The following is an 11,057-nucleotide window of genomic DNA, read 5'->3' as shown; positions in this document are numbered from 1 at the left end:
TTCAATAAAATTCTCACAAAATGAATCCGAGAACACATCAAAATGATCATCTATCAAGATCAAGTAGGCTTCATCCCAGGATGCAGGGATGGTTCAATATATGGAAATCCACCAACATAATCTATTATATAAACAAACTCAAAGAAAAAAATATGATCATCTCATTAGATGTACAAAGCTCAAGTCCAAGTGGATCAAAGACCTTCACATAAAACCAAATACATTCAAACTAATGAAGGAAAAAGTGGCAAAGAGCTTTGAACATATTGGCACTGGGGAAAATTTCCCGAAGAGAACACCAGTGGCTTATGCTCTAAGATCAAGAATCAACAAATGAGACCTTATAAAATTGCAAAGTTTCTGTAAGGCTAAGGACACTGCTATTAGGACAAAATGGCAACCAACACAATAAGGAAAAATCTTTGCCAATTCTACATCCAGTAGAGGACTAATATCCAATATATACAAATAACTCAAGAAGTTAGACATTAGCTCTTCCTCAGCTCCAGCCGTCTAGACTTTTCTCTGTTGCCAAAATGTTGCTCTCTAACAAGCTGACTTTGGACAAGCTGGACGTGAAGGGGAAGCGGGTCGTGATGAGGGTGGACTTCAATGTTCCTATGAAGAACAACCAGATCACAGATAACCAATGAATCAAGGCTGCTGTTCCAAGCATCAAATTCTGCTTGGACAATGGAGCCAAGTTGGTTGTCCTTATGAGCCACCTAGGTAGGCCTGATGGTGTTCCCATGCCTGACAAGTACTCCTTAGAGCCAGTTGCTGCAGAACTCAAATCTCTGCTGGGCAAGGATGTTCTGTTCTTGAAGGATTGTGTGGGCTCAGAAGTAGAGAATGCCTGTGCCAACCCAGCAACTGGGACTGTCATCCTCCTGGAGAACCTCTGCTTTCATGTGGAGGAAGAAGGGAAGGGAAAAGATGCTTCTGGGAACAAGATTAAGGCTGAACCAGCTAAAATTGATGCTTTCCGAGCCTCACTGTCCAAACTAGGAGATGTCTATGTCAATGATGCTTTTGGGACTGCACACTGAACCCACAGTTACATGGTGGGTGTGAATCTGCCACAGAAGGCTGGTGGATTTTTGATGAAGAAGGAGTTGAACTACTTTGCCAAGGCTTTGGAGAGCCCAGAGCGACCCTTCTTGGCTATCTTGGGAGGAGCTAAAGTTGCAGACAAGATCCAGCTGATCAATAATATGCTGGACAAAGTCAATGAGATGATCATTGGTGGTGGAATGGCTTTTACCTTCCTTAAGGTGCTCAACAACATGGAGAGTGGCACATCTCTGTATGATGAAGAAGGAGCCAAGATTGTCAAGGATCTCATGTCCAAAGCTGAGAAAAATGGTGTGAAGATTACCTTGCCTGTTGACTTTGTCACTGCTGACAAATTTGATGAGAATGCCAAGACTGGCCAAGCAACTGTGGCCTCTGGTATACCTGTTGGCTGAATGGGCTTGGACTGTGGTACTGAGAGCAGCAAGAAATATGCTGAGGCTGTGGCTCGAGCTAAGCAGATTGTTTGGAATGGTCCTGTTGGGGTGTTTGAATGGGAAGCCTTTGCCAGGGGAACCAAGTCACTCATGGATGAGGTGGTAAAAGCCACTTCTAGGGGTTGCATCACTATCATAGGTGGTGGAGACACTGCCACTTGCTGTGCCAAATGGAATACAGAGGATAAAGTCAGCCATGTGAGCACTGGGGGCGGTGCCAATCTAGAGCTCCTGGAAGGTAAAGTCCTTCCTGGAGTGGATGCTCTCAGCAATGTTTAGTATTTTCCTGCCTTTGGTTCCTGTGCACAACCCCTAAGCCAACCTAGTGTTCTCCGCATCTCCATTTGGTGTTAGTGCAAGACACAGCACCAGGAACCCTTAAACAACAGAACAGCATCTCAGCTCGTCTTTGCATTGGGATTTGTCTACGTTCTTCAAGATCTCATTTAATTCCTTAGCGACTAAAAACCATTGTGCATTGTAGAGGGCATCTGTTTAGATTCTGCCTGTAAAAGGAAGTGAGCTGTAAAAGCTCAGCTCTCTGTGTAGCCTCTGGTTAGCCTTGTCACCGTTCATGACTTAGTATGGAAATAGAAATTCCAGCTAGAGTTTGGAGAAGTTGATCTATTAAACAATAAAGATGTCCACTGGGGAAAAAAGTTAGACTTTAGAGAATCAAATAACCCTATTAAAAATGGGGACAGAGCTAAACAGAGAATTCACAACAGAAGAATCTTGAATGACTGAGAAGCACCCAAAGAAATGCTCAACATCCCTAGTCATCAGGAAAATGCAAATCAAAAAAAAAAAAAAAAAAAAAAAAAAACCCTGAGATTCCACCTCATACCAGCCAGAATGACTAAGTTAATAAACTCAAGTGACAGCAGATGTTGGTGAGGATGTGGAGAAAGAGGAACACTCCTCCATTATTGGTGGGATTGCAAGCTGGTACAACCACTCTGCAAATCAGTCCAGCAGTTCCTCAGAAAATTGGCCATAGTACTACCTAAGGATCCAGCTATACCACTCCTATGTGTATACCCAAAAGATGCTCTAACATACAAGGACACATGCTCAATCTGTTTATAGCAGCCTTATTATAATAGCCAGAAGTTGGAAAGAACCCAGATGTCTTTCAACAAAGGAATGGATACAGAAAATGTGATACAATTACATAGTGGAGTACCACTTAGCTATTAAAAACAATGACTACATGAAATTCTAAAGCAAATGGATAGATCTAGAAAATATCATCCTGAGAGAGGTAATCAAATCATAAAAAAAAAAAAAAAAAAAAAACTCAACCCATGGTATGCACTCACTGTTAAGTGATATTAGCTCAAAAGCTTGGATTACCTATGATACAATTCACAGACCACATGAAGCTCAAGAAGAAGGAAGACCAAAGTGCAGGTGCTTCAGCCCTTAGAAGAGGAACAAAAATATTCTCTCGAGGAAATACAAAGACAAAATTTGGAGCAGAGACCGAAGGAAAGGCTATCCAGAGACTGCCCCACCTGGGAATCCAGCCCATATACAGCCACCAAACCCAAAGAATATTGCTGATGCCAAGAAGTGCATGCTGACAGGAGCCCGATATAGCTGTCTCCTGAGAGGCTCTGCCAGAGCATGACAAATACAGAGGCAGATGTTCACACCTAACCATTGGACTGAGAACAAGGTCCTTAATGGAAGAGTTAGAGAAAGAATTGAAGGAATTGAAGGGGTTTGCAACTCCATAAAAACAACAATACCAACCAACCAGAGCTTCCAGGGATTAAACCACTATCCAAGGAATACACATGGATGGACCCATGGCTCTAGCTGCAGATGTAGCAGAGGATGGCCTTGTTAGGCATCAATGGGAGGAGCCCTTGGTCCTGCCACAGCTTGATGCTCCAGTGTAGGGGAATGTCAGGGCAGGGAGGTGGGAAGGGATGTGTGAGTATTGAACACTCTCCAAGAAGCAGGGGGAGGGGGGATGCCATAGGGGTATAAAGGGGACTCTGGGAAAGGTGATAGCATTTGAAATGTAAATAAAATATATCCAATAAAAAAAAAAGGTCAGAAATGAAGATCAGAAATGTGGGTGAGAAAGTGTCCTCACTGGCTTCAGGGGTATGCCCTCAATGGCTGCAGAGGTAGTCTGTGTCCTCATTGGCTGCAGGGTAGTCTGTGCCCTCAATGGCTGCAGAGGTAGTCTGTGTCCTCATTGGCTGCAGGGTAGGCTGTGTCCTCATTGGCTGCAGGGGTAGGCACTGACTTTCCTTGACTTCAGAATTATATATGAACCCAGACTGGGTCAGTTTCAAACCACCTCTCCTCTCTATTAAGTCCTCTCCTCAGATTTTCCTGTCAGAAAACAATGAAGACCCTCTTGTCCTTGGAAGAGAATGAATCTGGGCTGTGAATTGAGTCTGTGAAATGTAGGAAAATTTGTTGGTAGAAGAAACAAGAGCCAAAGCCACAAAGTTGTGGGACCAAGGCAGACCGGGTCTGACATTGGTATTATTAAATTAGGCAACCACAGAGGGATTATTTATGAGGCCAAGGTCCTGAACTAAAGAGAAAGTGAGCTGAATGTGGCATCCCTCATTGCTTCCTAACCGTGAACCTTATGACCAACCACCGCAAACTTCCACCTCCATGACTGCCACACCATAGTGGGATATTTCCATGAACTGTGGAACTGTGAGCTGAAACAAACCCCTTCTCCCCCTCAGCTGCTTTTGCCAGCTATTTCTCCAGACCAGCAACAGGATGAGAAAGTGCAAGGAGGAAGTCGGCTGATGAACCATGCCCTCTGGATGCTTCTCAAAGGCCAGCTTGACAGTTCCTCCTCGCTTCTGTGAGCCACTCTGGAATCTTCTTGGTGATTTCACTGTTGCTTTGACTTGTTTGGATTCAGTTCTGGATGTTTGCAATCAAGAGTTTCTAACTATTACTCACTATTTGACCTCTTTGTGTATACCAGGACCTCTCCACACACTTGTTAAAGCACCCCATGCTTTTTCTGCATGACCCTTTAATGCCAGTCTCTTCACTACGACATCAGGCACGTTTGTTTTGCTCACTCCTTTTTATCCAGCATACAGTACATCGTTTAACTTGCACCAAGCACTCGAATACTTGCCAGGTTAATAAATAAGCAACTTTATGGTTAATTAAACAGAAAGTAGGGAAGAAAGGGAACAACCTAGAATGGCTCCAGATTTTCTGGCTTCATCCAGAGGGTAGGGATGAGGTCACTAACTTGCACTGAGAACACGTGAGAAGTTCTGTGTAGAATTCGGAAGAACATGAGCTAGGTTTTGAACATAAATGTGGGCTCTTGTGGCACATGCACCAGTACTTTTTAGTCTGTAGCAGGTCTGCCTATGTCTAGTTTAGCAGACATGGCTGGAGAGCCGGCTAAAGATTTCTTAGAGAGCAGGGTGTGTCAGAAGTAAGAGGTAAATGAGACCCTACACGATTTTGCACTTTGGGGGAGAACCTCCAACTGAAGAGGGACTTTAAGGACAATACCCTCAGCTGTCCTACATTTGAAGAGATCTCCTGGTCTCCAGAGTCCACCTACTTTCTATATTCCATGAGGACCAGGAGAGGCAATAGCCATTGAGTCTAATCTTGAGTTTGGGGGAGTCTCTTGGAGGAAGGTGGTGTAAAGCTGAGCCTAGCACTTTGATCTTTGGGCAAATCAATGCCCTCTCGAGTAGGGCAGAACTTCCCACACCCACTTCTGTTACCTATCTAAGGGGTGTCTCAAGGCATCTAATACATGCCAAGAGCTTCAAAAGCATTTCCATATGCGGGTAGTATAATCTTTGACCTTCTGGGCTGCAAAGTGCTGCTATATCCACTTTATAGAAAGATCAGAATCTTCAGTTGACAACAAAGCTAACCCTGAATCTGACACCCAGGAGGTTTCAAGCCAGAGCTGAACACCTTCATCTGTCCAGACAAGGTTTTCCATTCACCTGTTTGGTGCCATATGGAGAGGAGGGGGTGGATTTAATGACTGGATGCCATGGGAACAAAAGGTCTCAGAGGGCAGGCAGCAGCCTGAATATTAGCTGCTTGCCAACTCTTGTCACACCACCTCACAGACAAGTGAGGTCAGGCTGCAAAGCCACCTGGTGTGGGAGTCTTTCTTTTGAGTGCCACCATCTGTACCTGTGTGGCAGGTTCCTGTAACTCCTGTTTCAGAGCAAGTGCTGACCACGAGGATCTTAGCCATAGCTTCCCTGACTTCTCTTTGCCCACCCTCAGTTCATCCTGAGATTAGAGGTCCAGCTCTTTAACTGAATTACAGTTAGTGTTCCTCTTCCTCTTTCTCTGTCCCTACTCCCATCTCCTCTCCTCCACCCTCACCCCTCTTTCTCCATGGTTCATGCTCTCACTGTGCAGTCCGGGCTTTCTAGAGCTTGTCATGTGGCTCAAGCTGCCTAAAACATGTAATTCTTTTCATTTATTTCATTTTCTAAGTGGTGGGATGACAGATGTGTGCCCACATGGCCAGCTAAGATTACTAGTTCTAAGGTGGAATCATTCATTAGGAGAGGTAAAGCTTCTAGAAGTTTAAAATGAACAGAGCTTCCTGCTTCCATTGCTACCCCACTAACCCCCTCAAGCAAATTTTCTTAAAAACAAAGCCAAAAATTTGGAGACTGAGCTTGGCTTCAAGCACACTTCAGATGCCATTGCTGAGCTACAGCCAGCATATTAGTTAAATCCATAAAAGCTCATGTCTGGGTTTCCTCAGAGTGTTAAATCACACCTGACATACTTGGGCACCCACAGTATTGGAACAAGGACGGATGAGGTAAAGTACAGGAGAGAAAAAGGAATTCCCATATTTTCCCTTGAGTTTTCTAAGAAAACAAAAATTGTTTTCAGAAGAAGAAACACCCCCACAGCCTCCAGATTTTCTTCACAACTCTTACTGTGACACAGAAAAATATTCTCAAGGACTCCATGTTTCTCACTCAGTATGCACCATGGATTGCTTCCTCCACACTGTAGAAAATAGAACATCACCCATGTCTTCCCATAGTTCCCAGGGCTAACTAGGCTAAGAGCAGCGTCAGTGTATCAGTATACTCAAACTGGGACTGTGTCCAGAACCAAGGGGATATGAGTCCCGGAGCAGCATCTCAAGCTAAAGCTTAGAGCTAAGATGAACAGAACGATATCCCAGGGTACTTCCCACCCCTGCTTTACGTATTCATAATTCAGCAGACACTGCCTGGCTTTCCTCCATGCTGGGAGTCAAAGAGGATGGGAGTATAGATGTAAAATGCTACAGCGATGTCACAGATGACGGTTCTGGCTGGGAGAGCAACTCACCAGCCAATGAGCCACTCAAGTACCCCGAGTGGTGAGGTCAGTGATGGGCATTTGACCTGGAGGCTCCACTGGCATTCGAACTGGTTGCAGAGTGGGGACAGAGCCAGGAAAGACTTCTTGGAGATAGGCCTCTGCATTGTGTTCTGTTGGGCCAAATAAAGGAAGCCAAGCGGAGTGGAGAGGAGCCATTGCGAGCAGAGGGAGCAGCGTAAGAAAAGCAGAAGGAAAATGAAAGGCAGCACTCTTGGCATTTCTCTGGAACTATAAAAAGCCAAGTGTACCTTGAACTCTGAGTGAGGAAAGAGAAAGGTGAACTTAGAGCAGAAGGCAGTGGCTGTGCTGGAGGGAATGGGCTGAGGGATTTTATTTGGAGTTACTAATGTTCTCAGGAAAGAACAAGGTAATCTACATTACAAATCTCTTGAGTTATGGGTCTGTTAAACGGCTTGACTGCTACCATAGCACAAAAGTAGCCATAGCCTAAGTGTAAAAGCAATGAACAGGTTCCAGTAAAACTTTACTTGCAAAACCAGGCAGTGAACTGGCTTGGCCTATGGGTTAGTTTGCCAATCCCTGCGGGTACTCAGTCCAGGAGGAGGCTGACCAGCTCATCTCCATTTGCCCAAAGCTTCTTAAATGTTTGGCTATAAATGTCTCAATCCTAAGAAACTCCCATCCCTAAGCAACCAAGGACAGCTGATCACCTTATCTAGAAAGCTTGTTAAAAAGCACAGACTCCTAACTCTGCCTGCTGGTTCAATGAACCACAGTCTAACCTTGGAGGAGATCCAGAGGATGGGGTGCCATATATGGGTAAAAGAGTCATCACAGATGAGAAGCCACGTGCTCATGACCCTACCTAGTTACCATGAGGGTGAGGTCAGTGTGGCCATTTAAGAAAGTGGGTTTAACTGGGTAATAGTACTCGGTATGAGGCTGGATATTTATCCAAAGAGCTGTTTGCTAAGTAACCTCTTTGTACCAGAGACAGAGGAAGACCCCTTGGCCAGATCACAGGAATGGATGAAACAGATGAGCAATCCTGTCCCACACATTGCCTACAAAAGGCACTCATGGGTCAGCGTGCCGTCCAGGAATGAAGAAGCCAGTGAGTTCTGTGCTGGAGTACGAGCTATGTGTCCCACTAAGGCACACATATAGATAAAGACAGTAAACAGAGAGGAAGATAAACTTTAGACTCCAAATGCTAGTTTTGGAAGTTTTTCATGGTCAGTCCTTATCAGTAATAACCCTACAATATGCCAGGTTTGAAATTTTCCTTTCCCAGGCAACAGGTGTTTGGCTGCTGTTCACAAATGGCAACTGTTTGGTTTAAGCAAACAGAATTTACTCTCCCCCTTTCCTTAATCGGCCCCCTTTTAACTGAACTCCACAGCCATGGGGAAATTTTCCACTTGATTCTAAATGGTGTTTGCTATCTTCTGGACAGCTCACTTTTCAACCCAGGTGAGTCTTGTTCCGAGAACATCAGTACATGGAAACCCATATTCACAGTTGAACTATATAAACATACTTAAAGTTTAAAATGGGCTTTCACTTGCACTATGCATATGTCTCTCTGTGAGTGTATGTGTATATGTATATGATGTTTTATTTATTTTGTGTAGGAGTACACTGTTGCTGTCTTCAGACACACCAGAAGAGGGCATCGGATCCCATTACAGACGGTTTTGAGCCACCATGTGGTTGCTGGAAATTGAACTCAGGAACTTTGGAAGAGGGGTCAGTGCTCTAAACCACTGAGCCATCATCTCTCCAGCCCTACATATATATTTAAAAATGAATGACTAAGCACATAACTATCTCAAGCTATCAGAAGTAAACCCAAAATACCTTTTTAGGCAATTGAAAGTTAAGAAGTCTTGTCTAGTGGCAGGGATTAGAGGTGACATCACACAGCCCTGACGTCACACAGCCCTGACATCACAGGCCCTGACGTCACATAGCCCTGACGTCACACAGCCCTGACGTCACACAGCCCTGATGTCACACAGCCCTGACATCACACAGCCCTGATGTCACACAGCCCTGACGTCACACAGCCCTGACATCACACAGCCCTGACGTCACATAGCCCTGACATCACACAGCCCTGACATCACACAGCCCTGACGTCACACAGCCCTGACACCTCACAGGTCTGGAGTTAAGTCCGGAAGACGGAATTCTTGTTTGCGCTCAGTAGATGTATGACTTTGGACACCCGAGCTCATCCCATCATAAATATTCCAAAGCCTTATTAAGCAACTAAAATCTTTCACTTTGAATCCATTGAGCTTGGTGTAAAATATTAATGCACTTCCATAGGGCTGTTGCAAAGATTACCTATAGTAATGCATAGAAAGTACATATAGTAAGCACATGGTAAATGTTGCTAATATCACTCATATTAGATAAGTTACTTTAGCTCATATGTTTCTCACTAGTGAAATGAGGAAGTTGAGCTGCAGAGTTTCTCTGTTATTGGCCAAACCTCTCCCCCACATAGTAAAGTTAGAGAACAGGGAGCAGAATTGTGTGGATGTCAGAGCATCCCTCCTGGGAGCAGCTTTTCAGAAAGCAGCAGTGTGTTTGAAGGTGATTTACATCGGGACAGGACATTATCTTATGATTCTGGAGAAAGAGAAAGGAAGAGGTTCCAGACATACATTTTAGTCTCTGACTAGAAAATGGATATTTTCTTAGTTACCTATAAAGGCTGGGTCTGAAGCTTAGACTCTGGGAATGACTGGGGAGTAGGTGTTAAGTAGATTGCTGAGCTTTCCTTTCTGCTTAGAAAAGAGGGGCTGGCCTCATTCACTGGAATTGTATTAAATGTGTGAGCAAAGCCCTGGTCTGCACTTTCACCGTTGAAGAATACATTGGAGGTGCCCAAAGGGGAAGCATTTTGGGAGACAGTAGCTGTGCTGCTTTCCAAGTTATGGACACAAGGGACAGCTGTGCTGGGAGTGGATTTTAAAACTGAAATCCCACACAGCATCGTGTAAGAAATCATAGCCGTGCTGCTGGAGGCGTGGGCTCTCTAAAGCATTCTGACTTACCACCTTCTGAGCTCTATGATCCACGCAGCAAGGCAGACTTTTAAAAAGAACCCCTTTCCTAGGAAGCCCACAAATCTACAGAACTTAACATATGAGGATAATCAGTAAGTATGAAGTATTAACACAGCTACATTACTGCCAAGGTATGAGCATGCACAGGTGGCCATTTAAAATTTGTGAGAGACACCTGGCCAGATCAGAAAGGGTCAGAAAAAGCTCCCCAGTAGAAGGAACTCAGTTTAGAAGCATGTATGGAGTTATCAGGTTTTAAAAAAGGAGGCTGCATTCAGGAGAAAGGGAATGCATCAGAGAGATTATAGTAGGACCTTAAAATGTGTGTGTGTGTGTGTGTGTGTGTGTGTATACATTCAAATACACATGCCTGTGTTCATGTGTGTGTGGGTGCATGTGTATACAGGTGTAGGCAGGCATATGTGCATATGTATATGGAGATCTTGTATAGCTTGTTAGCATAACATTGAGCCATATTTCCAGCCTTTAATTTAAAACGTTTCCTAAAACTGATTTTGGATTAAGAAATACAGGAATTTGTGCTAGAGAAACAGAATGAGGGCCAGGCAATGCTGGACCCTGTAGAAGGAGAGCCTTGAGTATGAACCATGGTAATGAGCTTGGATGTATTCTTAGGAAGCAGATACCACAGGAGATTTCAAATTGGAGGAATGAAATGGCATAGCTTATATTCCAGATCCGTGGCACCATGCATGATGAACCTTCAGCATTTAGATCAAAAGCACACAGTGGCAGGGGTATCAAAAGATGAGAGACCATCCAGAGTGTGTTGGGATCTAAAGTAGACTTGGGTCCTTTGAGGGGCTTAGCCAGATATTATTTGGCTAAGGGCTGAATGCAGGAGACAGTGGAAGAACCCAGGGTTGTTAATAAGAACATGAAAGATAGGACTGGACAGAAGACTAGACAATGCAGGGGCAGCAGATGAGGAAAGATGAGAAAATGGAAGTTTTCCACAAGAGCCAACCAAAAAGGAGACAAGAGAAAGGAAGAGTCAATCATGCCAGTGGGGTTGTCGTCAAAAATCAAGACAAAGACAGTTTTAAGCAAGAAGCTGACAGTGTCTGTGGAGCTGTGAGAGTCTGTTTGATCTAGTCAGGAGCAG

General features: G+C 44.3%; 1 pseudogene across 1 annotated transcript; it reads left to right on the top strand.

Annotated features, from left to right (window-relative positions):
- Positions 1-524: 524 nt before the first annotated feature.
- LOC308420396 (phosphoglycerate kinase 1-like) lies at positions 525-2,151 on the top strand (annotated as a pseudogene). The gene has a single exon. The product of its transcript is annotated as a phosphoglycerate kinase 1-like (transcript).
- Positions 2,152-11,057: the final 8,906 nt, after the last annotated feature.

This window comes from Micromys minutus, assembly GCF_963924665.1.
Source record: "Micromys minutus genome assembly, chromosome: 4".
In the NCBI taxonomy this organism is placed as follows: domain Eukaryota; kingdom Metazoa; phylum Chordata; class Mammalia; order Rodentia; family Muridae; genus Micromys; species Micromys minutus.
Note: the sequence above shows the minus strand (reverse complement) of the source record. Positions and strands in the feature narration are given on the sequence as shown.